General features: G+C 48.8%; 1 protein-coding gene across 2 annotated transcripts in view; it reads right to left on the reverse strand.

Moving 5' to 3' along the window:
* Positions 1-7,887, reverse strand: part of tnip1 (TNFAIP3 interacting protein 1) — a 52,232-nt gene extending 44,345 nt beyond the window's left edge. For both annotated transcript variants that reach the window (XM_069898016.1, XM_069898014.1), the window contains exon 1: positions 7,799-7,887. The gene's annotated coding sequence lies outside the window, so the exon portion shown is untranslated. The remainder of the gene's footprint in view (positions 1-7,798) is intronic.
* Between the last annotated feature and the right edge of the window lie 3,566 nt (positions 7,888-11,453).

Genomic DNA, 11,453 nt, shown 5'->3' on the forward strand with positions numbered 1-11,453 from the left:
TATGTTCTGGAAGCAGGTCGATGGGACCAGGCAGAATAAATAGTGCAGGCAAGATGGGCCAAAGAGTCTGTTTCTGTGTGGAGGTGTTCTCTGATTTTATCAGTAAGTGGTATCTGGTGTGCTATCTGATCTGCTGTCATCTCCACCCACTCCTTACTTCCCTTTCCAATCTCCAACAACTTGAAACACCTGCTTGCCTTGCTTAGCCGATTAAGGTCATCGACCACAAATATGTACCCAGTTCTTCCCTTCACAGCCGCTGCCAGATCAGCTGTGCATTTCCAGCAGTCTGGGCAAAAGACTTGGTGCCTTCAACCAATCTATTCCCCTTGTGACAGATTATGTTGTGCTTGTATTGTATGTGGATATGATTTTGGGAGATAAAATGTGGCAGGTTTTTTTTTAGTGTCGGTCACCAACAAACACTTCAAAACAGATCTTATTTAAAATACTGGATCTCTGCTCATGCTTGACAGGATGGCACCAAGAGCCTTTACAAAAGCTTTGGAGAGTACCCAAGAGTCTTCACTAATGGATTGTTGTTTACAAAAAGGCAACAGATGAAAGAGCTCATCGGAGACGCAGAATGTCTGGATTGGAACTTGCTGTTCTAAGAGGGTCATGTGGTTTTCCAAGCAGAGAGAGTAAAACAGGCTTTTTTTTCTGAGAGAGGGAATTCAGTTCTGCAGTTTAACAGTTAGCAGCAGCAGCTGGGACTGGAACAGGACAAGCTGGCAAGCTTGTGGAAAACCCCATTTGGAAGATGGGTTGTGACTGCTTAGTTTAGCCTGGTCAAAGCCCTTGTGGTTCATGCAAGAGGAGAGGATTGGCTGTCTTATGTTTCACTTGAAATAAGAGAAATAAAAAGGAACTCTGTGGTGACCTGAAAGAAAGGTTATCATCTGGAGAACCCTGAGGGGGCAAGTTTCGTCAGCAAGACACTGAAGTGGCTGGTTGGAAGGAACCAGTTGTGGGTGTCCAGCGAACAATAAATCTCTCTCTGAAAACCGACAAGAACTTTCCTGAGCGGTAACCATTTACCTTTCAAGCACCAAAGCCTGGTGAACTTCATAAATGTTAAATTCTGTGCACAGTATAAGAATTGACAGTAACCAGTGAACTTGGAGGAATGAGAAGTGAGATTGGACTGTGAACCAAAGAACTTTTCTAAACTTACACACATATTACATACATGTGCACTTAGAATTAGAAGGGGGTTAAGTTAGTCAATAGTGATAAGCTAAAGTGTGATTCTGCTTTCCTGGGTTTTGAGGACCTCTGAGCTTGTAACAACCTCTATGAGATCACCCATCACTCTCCTGTACCTCAAGGAGGTATCCTTGAGGCACCCATCACCAGCCTGCTCAACCTCCACCTTGAACTCAGGCACCCCCCCCCCCACCCCCCACCAGTCCTGGCAACATTCTTATAAATCTTCTCAGCTACCCAAGTTCGAATCCAATGCTGTCTGAAGGGAGTTTATGTTTCCCCCTCCCCACCCCCTGTGACCATGTGAGTTTCCTCCCACCCTGCAAAACGTACAGAGTTAGTGGGTTAATCAGGAGGCACAGGTTCCATGGGCTGGAAGGGCCTGTAACCATGCTGGATCATTAAAATGTCAAATAAAATGGAAGGAGTTTGAGGAAGGGTGGGAGGAGGGTGAAAGGAGAAAAACACAGGGTTTCCTCCAGATGCTCTGGTTTCCTCCCACTTTCCGAAGACTTACGGGGTTGGCAGGTGAGTTAGTCACATGGGCATATCTGGGCAGTGTGACCTTGTGGGCTGGAAGAGCCCGTTACTGTGGTGTATTTCCAAATTAAATTTTTTTCCAATAGACAAGAAACTGCAGATGCTGGAATCTGGAGAAAAGATCAACCTGCTGGAGGATCTCAGGGATGAGATCCATTAAATGGTAGGCTATTGAGATGTGCAGAGCAACAAAGGGATTTAGGAGTGATGGTAAATAGTACCCTCAAGGCTGATACTCTGTTGATGGTGTGGTGAAGAAGGCATTTGGAATGTTGGCCTTCATAAATCGGAGTATTGAATAGGTAGAGTAGGGAGGTTATGATGAAATTGTACAAGGCATTGGTGAGGCCAAATTTGGAGTACTGTGTACAGTTTTGGTCACCAAATTATAGAAAAGATATAAACAAAATAGAGAGAGTGCAGAGAAGGTTCACGAGAATGTTGACAGGATTTCAAGGTTTGAGTTACAGGGAAAGGTTGTGCAGACTGGGGCTTTTTTCTCTGGAGCGTAGAAGATTGAGAGGGGACTTGATAGAGGTGTTTAAGATTTTAAAAGGGTCAGACAGAGTAAATGTGGATAGGCTTTTTCAATTAAGAGTGGGGGAGATTCAAACTAGAGGACATGATTTAAGATTGAAGGGGAAAATTATAAAGGGAACATGAGGGGAAATTTCTTTATGCAAAGGGTGGTAGGGATGTGGAATGAGCTTCCGACAGACATGGTTGAGGCGGGATTATTGGTTACATTTAAGGAAAGACTAGATAGTTACATGGAGAGGAGAGGACTGGAGGGGTATGGACCGGGTGCTGGTCAGTGGGACTAGGAGGGTGGGGATTTGTTACGGCATGGACTAGTAGGGCCGAACTGTTCTGTGCTGTAAGTGGTTATATGGTTATATATCAATATTTTGGGTCGAGACTGCATTGGGTCCTTGGAGATGTGGGGCTTTAGCAGCGAGACGTTACTGTGGCTGGCAGAAACCTTGACCCAGTGTGCTGTGACTGCACGTGATCCCGTTTTCACAATAATCCTTGAAGGGAGCGGTCAGGTCCACGTGAACAATAACTAACTCAGCTTCAGCGAGTGAAGCCGCTAGTAACAACATGGACTCACTTGGTCAAGGCAAAATGAGTTCAAAGGACATTGGGTCAATGCAGAGTAGTTTGCCCAGAGCTGGGGAAATCTGTAACCAGAGAAGAGGTTTAAGGTGAGGAGAGAGAGAGAGGTTTAACAGGAACCTTAGGGGTAATGTTTTTAACTCAGAGGGTGGTGGGTGCATGGAACGGGCTGCCTGAGGAGGTGGTTGATGCAGGTACTATTAAAATGTATGAGAAACATTCGGATGGATACACACACGGGGATGGGTTCAGAGGGATAGAGGCCAAATGCCAGCAGGTGGGACTAATGTGGTTGGGACATTACAGTCATCGTGGGCATGTCAGGCGGATGTGCCTGTTCCAAACTGTGGCTCAAAGTTCAAGTTCAGATTTATTGTCAGAGTTACATACAAGATGTCACGTACAGCCCTGAGATTCTTTTTACCACTAATCTGTACTGCAAAAAAAAAAATCTGTACTTAAGAAAAGATCCACGTACAAAGGAGAGAAATGTAAACAAGGAGGGAGTGTGAGCAAACTGCCATACGGACAATAAATATTCAATATTTTAAATTTAGACATTCAGCTCGTTAACAGGCTATTTCATTCCACACGAGTCTGTGCCACCCAATTTATCCCCAATTAACCCCCCCACCCCATCCCAACACTCAGCATCCCAATTGCATGCACTTGTTGAAAAGGAATCTCAGGGTTGTATGTGATGTCATGTTCGTACTCTGACAAGGAATCTGAAATCTGAGGTGGGCAGGTTGATCAACCATGAGACATAGGAGCAGAAATAGGCCATTCACCCATCCAGTCTGCCCCACGATTCAATCATGAGTTGATCCATTTCCCCACAGCCCCATTGCCCAGCTTTCTCCCCATAACCTTTGATGCTCTGGCTAATCAAGAACCTATCAATCTCTGCCTTAAATACACCCAATGACCCGGCCTCCACGACCGCCTATGGCAACAAATTCCACGGATTCACCGCTCTCTGGCTGAAGAAATTCCTTTGCATCTCTGTTTGAAGTGGATGCCCTTCAATCCTGAAGTTGTGTCCTCTTGTCTTAGACTCTCCCACTGTGGGAAACAACCTTTCTTCATCTACTCTGTCCACACCTTTCAACATTCAAAATGTTTCAATGAGAGTTCTCCTAAATTCCAACAAGTACAGGACATGAGCTGTCAAACATTCCTCATATGATCACCCTTTCATTCCCGGAATTATCCCAGCTCTGAAGTTACTGCTCAGCCTTGATAAAGGGTCCCAACCCAAACGTTGACTGATCATTTATATCCACGGACATTGTCTGACCTGCTGAGTTCCTCCAGCAATTACCTGTCTGGACTCCTTACTTGAGGAAGGATATACTGGTTTTGGAGGTGGTCCAGAGGAGGTTCACCAGGTTGATTCCAGAGATGAGGGGAGGGGGGTCAGCCTATGAGGAGAGATTGATTTGTCTGGGACTGTACTCGCTGGAAATTAAAATTATTTAAGGCATAGATAAGATAGAGGTAGGCAAGCTGTTTCAATTGGTGGGGGAAGACCAGAACTAGGGGACATGGCCTCAAGATTCAGGGTAGTACATTTAGGACAGAGATGAGGAGGAACTGCTTTTCCCAGAGGGTGGAGAATCTGTGGAATTCGCTGCCCATTGAAGCAGTGGAGGAGACCTCAGTAAATATATTGAAGGTTGGATAGAATTCAACATAGTAGGGGAAATTAAGGAATATGGGGAAAAGGCAGGTCGATGGAGATGAACTTGTCGTCAGGTCAGCCATGATCACATTGACTGGTGGAGAAGGCTCAAAGGACCAAATGGCCTCCTCCTGCTCCTGTTTCTTATGTTCTAACTGCTGCTGAGTGTAACTGGGTGGGTGGTAAGAGCACAGGACAAGGAATTGAAGACTTGTTAAAATTTAAAAGGCAATGGAATAGTAAGAGTGAACCACAAGAAGCTGGAAGGTCTCTACAGGTCAGGCAGCATCCGTGGAGAGAGATGGTCAGCCAACGTTTTGGATCGCAACACATTAACGTCGACCATCCTCCGTTGATCCCGACTCCCTCCAGCTTCTCTGAAGGTTACAGCGACAGCAGTGTCTGTTTTCTCAAAAGTAAGAATTGCTCAGAACTGGTACAGATCAAATGGGCCAAATAGCCTCCTTCCCAGTCACAACGTAATACAAAATATGACAGAAGATATCACAATGCCTAGCTCTTGAAATAGATGAACATTCTCCTGGTTTACAAATCCAACTGGGACATCACTCCCATCCCATCTTGAGCCTCCTGGGGATGGATCCTATAATAACCCAACACTTGCATGAGCCCACATTTAATCTGTCTCCTCCAGACAGAATTCCCACCTCAGCCTTTCCCTTTCACGCCTGACATCACATCCATGCCAAACTCCTCGACCAGTCCCGGAGTGTACTCCGGCAGAGCTATTTGGGAGTCACGTATCCCGTTCACACTTGCGAGTGGACCTAGGAATGATCGGCCAATCAGCCTAAAAAGGATCTAGTGTGAAAGCAAAATTTTTTCAACACCGTCATGAGATGACATCACGTCACGCCGGGGATAGACTGCCTCGAACCCTAGTACAATTGCCGGCGCCCGCAGGCACCGGAGTTGCAATCAGGCAAGTGTAGAACGGGCAATTGTATTCAGGGATAAAAGTGAATAAAGTTTTTGTGTGAGTGCAGGAATGTGAAGGATGAAATGATTAAAATGAAGGCTTAAACTTTGCCAAGGGAATGTCACAACTGGGGAGAGGGTGGGGGGGGGGGGGAAGAAATAAATAACAATAGCCATTATTCTGCTTTGAACTCTACCCCAAGAACCAGCCTCCCCGCCCCACCATCTTATCTTGTTGTCTAAGAAGAAGAAAAACAATCTGCTGGAGGAACTCAGTGAGGTGGGGGTGAGGTGGGGGTGGGGTGGGGTGGGAAGAAAAAGGTTACTCCTTTTCCTGTTAAATCCTGTTAAAGATCCACTGGTTTCTCCCCCCCACCCTGCCCCCCCCCCCCCTCCACCTCCAGCATCTCTGTGTTATATGAGAAGCCTGAAGACCAGCATCACCAGGAACCATTCTTTCCAACAGCTATCAGGCTTTTCAAGCTGCCCTCGTTACACTGATTGGGGATCTCTCCAACACCACAAAAGGACTCTACACTGTTACAGTCACTGTTTTTGGCACTACAATCACTGAATATTATTTACATTTATTGTCTTTTAAATCCAATTAAGTATTGGATCTACAGCCATCTCTATTATAATTACATCTGCAGGAAGCAAGAGCTGATACGTACACTGTACACGTGGATAACAATAACCTGATGAGGCAAAAGATCTCCTGAGTGATGATAAACAATCCACCTTTGATCTCCAGGCCCAGCAGCTGCATGATTCCAAGTTCAGGAATTCTTGAATCCCTCATTTCCACCACCCCCCCCACCCCTCTCTCTCTCTACCCCAACCCCTCTCTCCCTCCCCCCCCTCCCCCAACCCCTCCCCCGCAACCCCTCCTCCCTCCCCCAACCCCCCCCTCCCTCCCCAACCCCTCTCTCTCTCCCCCAACCCCCTCTCCCTCCCCCCAACCCCTCTCCCTCCCCCCAACCCCTCTCCTCCCCCCAACCCCCTCTCCCTCCCCCCAACCCCCTCTCCCTCCCCCCAACCCCCTCTCCCTCCCCCCAACCCCCTCTCCCTCCCCCCAAACCCCTCTCCCTCCCCCCAACCCCCTCTCCCTCCCCCCAACCCCCTCTCCCTCCCCCCAACCCCCTCTCCCTCCCCCCAACCCCCTCTCCCTCCCCCAACCCCTCTCTCCCTCCCCCAACCCCTCTCTCCCTCCCCCCAACTCCTCTCTCCTCCCCCCAACTCCTCTCTCCCTCCCCCAACTCCTCTCTCCCTCCCCCCAACTCCTCTCTCCCTCCCCCAACTCCTCTCCTCCCTCCCCCAACTCCTCTCTCCCTCCCTCCCTCCCAACTCCTCTCTCTCCCCTCCCTCCCTCCCAACTCCTCTCTCTCCCCTCCCTCCCTCCCAACTCCTCTCTCTCCCCTCCCTCCCTCCCAACTCCTCTCTCTCCCCTCCCTCCCTCCCAACTCCTCTCTCTCCCTCCCTCCCAACTCCTCTCTCTCCCCTCCCTCCCAACTCCTCTCTCTCCCCTCCCTCCCAACTCCTCTCTCTCCCCTCCCTCCCAACTCCTCTCTCTCCCCTCCCTCCCAACTCATCTCTCTCCCCTCCCTCCCAACTCCTCTCTCTTCCCCTCCCTCCCAACTCCTCTCTCTCCCCTCCCTCCCAACTCCTCTCTCTCCCCTCCCTCCCAACTCCTCTCTCTCCCCTCCCTCCCAACTCCTCTCCACCCACCAATTACCAATTTCTCCCTCCAATTTGTTAAAGACACTACCCCCCCCCCCCATTCATTCATGGCCAAAGAGACAAGAACCTCAGAGGAGCAGAGTTTGCCCCCCAGAGCTGGAGTCACACAGCTTCTGTCCCTTGCTGCCTCCATTGTTTCTGGCTCCCTGGTCAGGCCCCAAGGATGGAAGTGGGCTGCTGACCATACTACACTAGGATGGGGGGGGGGGGGGGGGGGGGGGGGTCCCTGATGTCCCCATTCGGGGATTGGGGGGTGGGGGGGGGTCTTATGTCCCAGTCTCAGGCTGGAATGTGGAGGTCTGATGGGGGCGGGGGGGGAAGGATCTTCTGTCCCTGTCCCAAACTGGGTTGGGGAGGGGGGGGGGGTAGTCTGATGTTCCTGTCCCAGGTTAGGATTCGGGGTGGGGGGGAACACGGCGCTGCCCCCATCACCTGCCAGACTCCATACTCTGCACAGCCAGGACCAGCACCAAAGCTATGCCCGGACACCATGCATCAGCCGGCGCTCCCCCCCTCCCCCCTCCCCCCTCCCCCCTCCCCCCTCCCCCCTCCCCCCTCCGACCTTACCTCGCTCCGGGGCCGAGCTCCGCTGCGCCGGTGATGCGGACCCAGTAGGGCCAGTCCTCCGCCGGCAACCCCGCGCCTGCGCACTCGCGCCCGGGGAATCCCCCCGCCTTGCCACCTCTCCGCACTGACGTCAGCCGGGTGATTGGCAGGCGCCGGCCGACCTATCAAAAGAGGAGAGAATGCGTTCACAGGCCATTTCCGGGTTCGGATTGGGGGAAGTTGGTTAAAAAAAAAATTAAATTGGACGAAAATAAAAGCAGAAAGCAAAGTTGCAAAAGGATCAATGTTTACCTTCATTAAAATGAATCGATTGCAAAATTAAAAAAACCCAGAATTCTCTACAATTTTGATAATTTACTCGTTAAATTATATTTACTTATATTAAGAAAGAATCTGCAAATATTTGCAAACTGTTGTTTCCAGCCTTTCCAAAGGGAGAAGGAAATCCGGACTCTGTCCACAGAAAGTGTTGATAGCAGAATCTTTCTTAATTGCATTGTCATTAATGCAAATCATTTCCTTGCAATGGTGGACATCAAATCCCCCTCTGCCCCTGCTGCATATATATATATTTTGCGCAACGAATAATCCGAAATGCTCTTCTTCTCGACTTCCTGGGGGCTGCAAAGTTTCTGCAGAAACATTTCGAAACAGCAGGGACAAAGGGAAGCTATTTCATAACTTGCTAAATTACCCACTGGCCCTGAATCTCACCTGCAACTGTTCTAACAATGCTGAGCGTTTCACGCTCCTGTTCAGTCAGAATTTGCTGTCGTGAACATGTCACGAAATCTGTTGTTTAGCACTGCAAAATTTGCTATGAATACATTTAAAATTAATCAATTCGTGCAAAAAAAGAGAGAAAGTGAGGGGGTGTCTGTGGTTCATTGGAGAATATGTCCCCGGCTCCTGGACCTCCTTCCCGATGGTAGCAGTGAGAAGAGGGCATAGCCCAGGTAGTGGAGGTCCTTGAGGATAGAGACTGCTTTCTTAAGGCAGCATTTCATGTAGATGCCCATGATAGCGCTGAGTTCACAACCCTCTGTAGCCTTTTCCTGACCTGTGCATCAGTACCTCTGTACAACAGTGATGCAACCAGTCAGAATGCTCCCCACCGGTACACCTGTAGAAATTTTCATGAGTCTTTGGTGATGTATCAAAGTCTCCTCAGAACTCCTCACGAAGTACAAGTATAGCCGGTGGACAGCCTTCTTCATGATTGCATTGATTTGGAGGCCCAAGGATAGAGATTAAATCCAGGAATTTGAAGTTCTTCACCTCTCCACTGCTGACCTCTCGATGAGGACTGGTTCATGTCCTCCTGAAGCCCCACCATCAGTTCCTTGGTTTTACGAACATTGAGTGCTTGCCAGAATTTTCTTGTACTTTGATAAAGGGCTCAAGCCCAAAATGTCGGTTCTGTATCTTTACATTTGCTAAAGGGACAGTGACTGTTTGACCTACTGAGCTTCTCCAACATTTTGCGCTTGCTTTTATTCCAACCACCGTGTCGACAGTATTTGTGATTTACCTCTTGAGTGCAAGGTTATTGTTGATTGCATATGGTCATAAAATTCAGTACCACCCTCAGAGTGCCAACACTGACATTGGGTTAATTGAGGAAAGGGGTGTTGAAAGACAAGGCACAAATCTCCATCTTGCTTGCTGAGGCAGTTATTCAATGGTCAGGGAGACCATGGTGGGGGTGAGAGTCCATGGGGGAGAGCATCATGGGGGAGAGTGTTTGTGGGGAATGTCTGTGGGGAGAGTATCCATGGGGGGAATGTCTGTGGGGGAGGGCATCCATTGGGAGAGTGTCCGTGGGGGAGAGTGTCTGTGGGGGATATTCTCCATGGGGAGGAGTGTCCATGGGGAAGAGTGTCCATGGTGGGGGGGGAGGGGGGGGGGGAGTGTCCATGGGTAGACTCTATGCAGGGGAGATTGTCCACTGTGGGAGATTATCCACTGTGGGAGATTCACTGGTTGAGAGAGTTGCTGCAGGTGGAAGGATTTGGCATCTGATGTACACGTGTTTTTCTCAGAAGATGTTTCAGAAGGTCAGATGTGAAATCAGTGCTGTGATTTTGAACAATTTCCTCAGTGAAGGAGCTGAGTCCTCAAAATTCCTGGAAGTGTTGCTTTAGATAGTTCATGCAGAATTTCTTAATAACTGTATGGTTTCTCCCCATATGTCCCCAAAAGGCTGTGACTCACAGAGGTCATTATATCTGCAGGAACAGCACATGACTGACCTCTAACCATTTTATCTCCACCAAGGGCTTTGCAATTCATTAATACATCCTGGGGAGATTTCTGCAACAACAGGTTTTGCACTGGAAAATGTAACCCCAGTTCTCTACTGTCATGTAATAATACATAAAATTGCCTTAGTCTGCTGGAAGGTGGACAAAGAGTTGCCATGAGCATCGCCCAGAAACCTCTTACCATGAGAGAAAGAGAAGCAAAAGAGAGTCCCTTTGAGTCATGTATGTGCTCTGACAATCAATCTGTGATCTTGGATCCTGCAGAGCAAACCAGCGACAGTGCTGCCAATTTTCATATACAGTATTTTTCAGATTTCCAGCATCTCCAGTGCCTGGATTTGTCATTTTTCGAAGCAACTGGCGGGATTATATCATCTTGCTGGATTCTACCAACAGTTCCTCCAATTCCTCTGGAATTAGGGAATAAATCATTTGGGAATTTACACCGGTGATTCTCACTTGAAATATTTCCTATGCCATAGAAGCTCTGTGATTAGTAAGGGGTTTGTCTCAGTGGGATGTGCATGGGAAGAAAAAGGTTGAAAAACCACTTTTTTATCGTCCCTCATTGACTTGTTATGTGCTCGGTTTCAAACTCCAAAGGAAATGAATGGGCCACTGACAATTTTTCACAAGCAAAATATTTCAGTAACAATTGGGTCCTAGAGCAGTGATTCTCAACTTTCCTTCCCGCCACATCCCACCTTAAACAATCCCTGACTAATCACAGGGCACGATGGCGTAGGGGTTAATTAAAATGGGATGTGGTGGGAAGAAAAAAAGTTGAGAACCTCTGGTTTACAGAGATGTGGAAGATTAATGGGGATAGTAATAACAGGTGATATTAACTTCCCTAATAATGACTCAGAGTGAATGGATACGATAATTTCATGAGTCACACAGTGTGGGCCCTTCGACCCATGCTGACCAGAATGTCCCGCCCACACCATTCCCACTTGCCAACTATTTGAACCCTTTTAGCAGCGGCGCTTCTGGAACTGCTGTAACGGCAGCTCTGCCGCTGTGCAGACCTGTGGAGAGTGGGGAGGGGAGACACAGCATTCCTGCAGGGTCCAACTGTCCTGTCCAGCTGCCATCAGCTCCCTACAGGCATTAGGTGGCCCGTAAATGGTTCCTACAATAGGCAGCGGCCACAAGGGGTTGCAGACTCAGCAGAGTGAAGGACTGGCGCAGGGGCACCGAAGAACGAGGAGACCATCCCCCGTCTGAGAAGGAGAAGCAGAGAAGATGACCCACGGGACTGTGACCACAGAGGCGGACCAGTGAGGGGGCTCTGCGGCTGAAAGACCCACGCATGTGGTGGGCTGCTGGAGACTGCTATAGGGAGACTCTTGGCAGGCTGCGGACTGCTGGAGACTGGCTCGAAACTG

This window comes from Narcine bancroftii, chromosome 9 (assembly GCF_036971445.1).
Source record: "Narcine bancroftii isolate sNarBan1 chromosome 9, sNarBan1.hap1, whole genome shotgun sequence".
NCBI lineage: Eukaryota > Metazoa > Chordata > Chondrichthyes > Torpediniformes > Narcinidae > Narcine > Narcine bancroftii.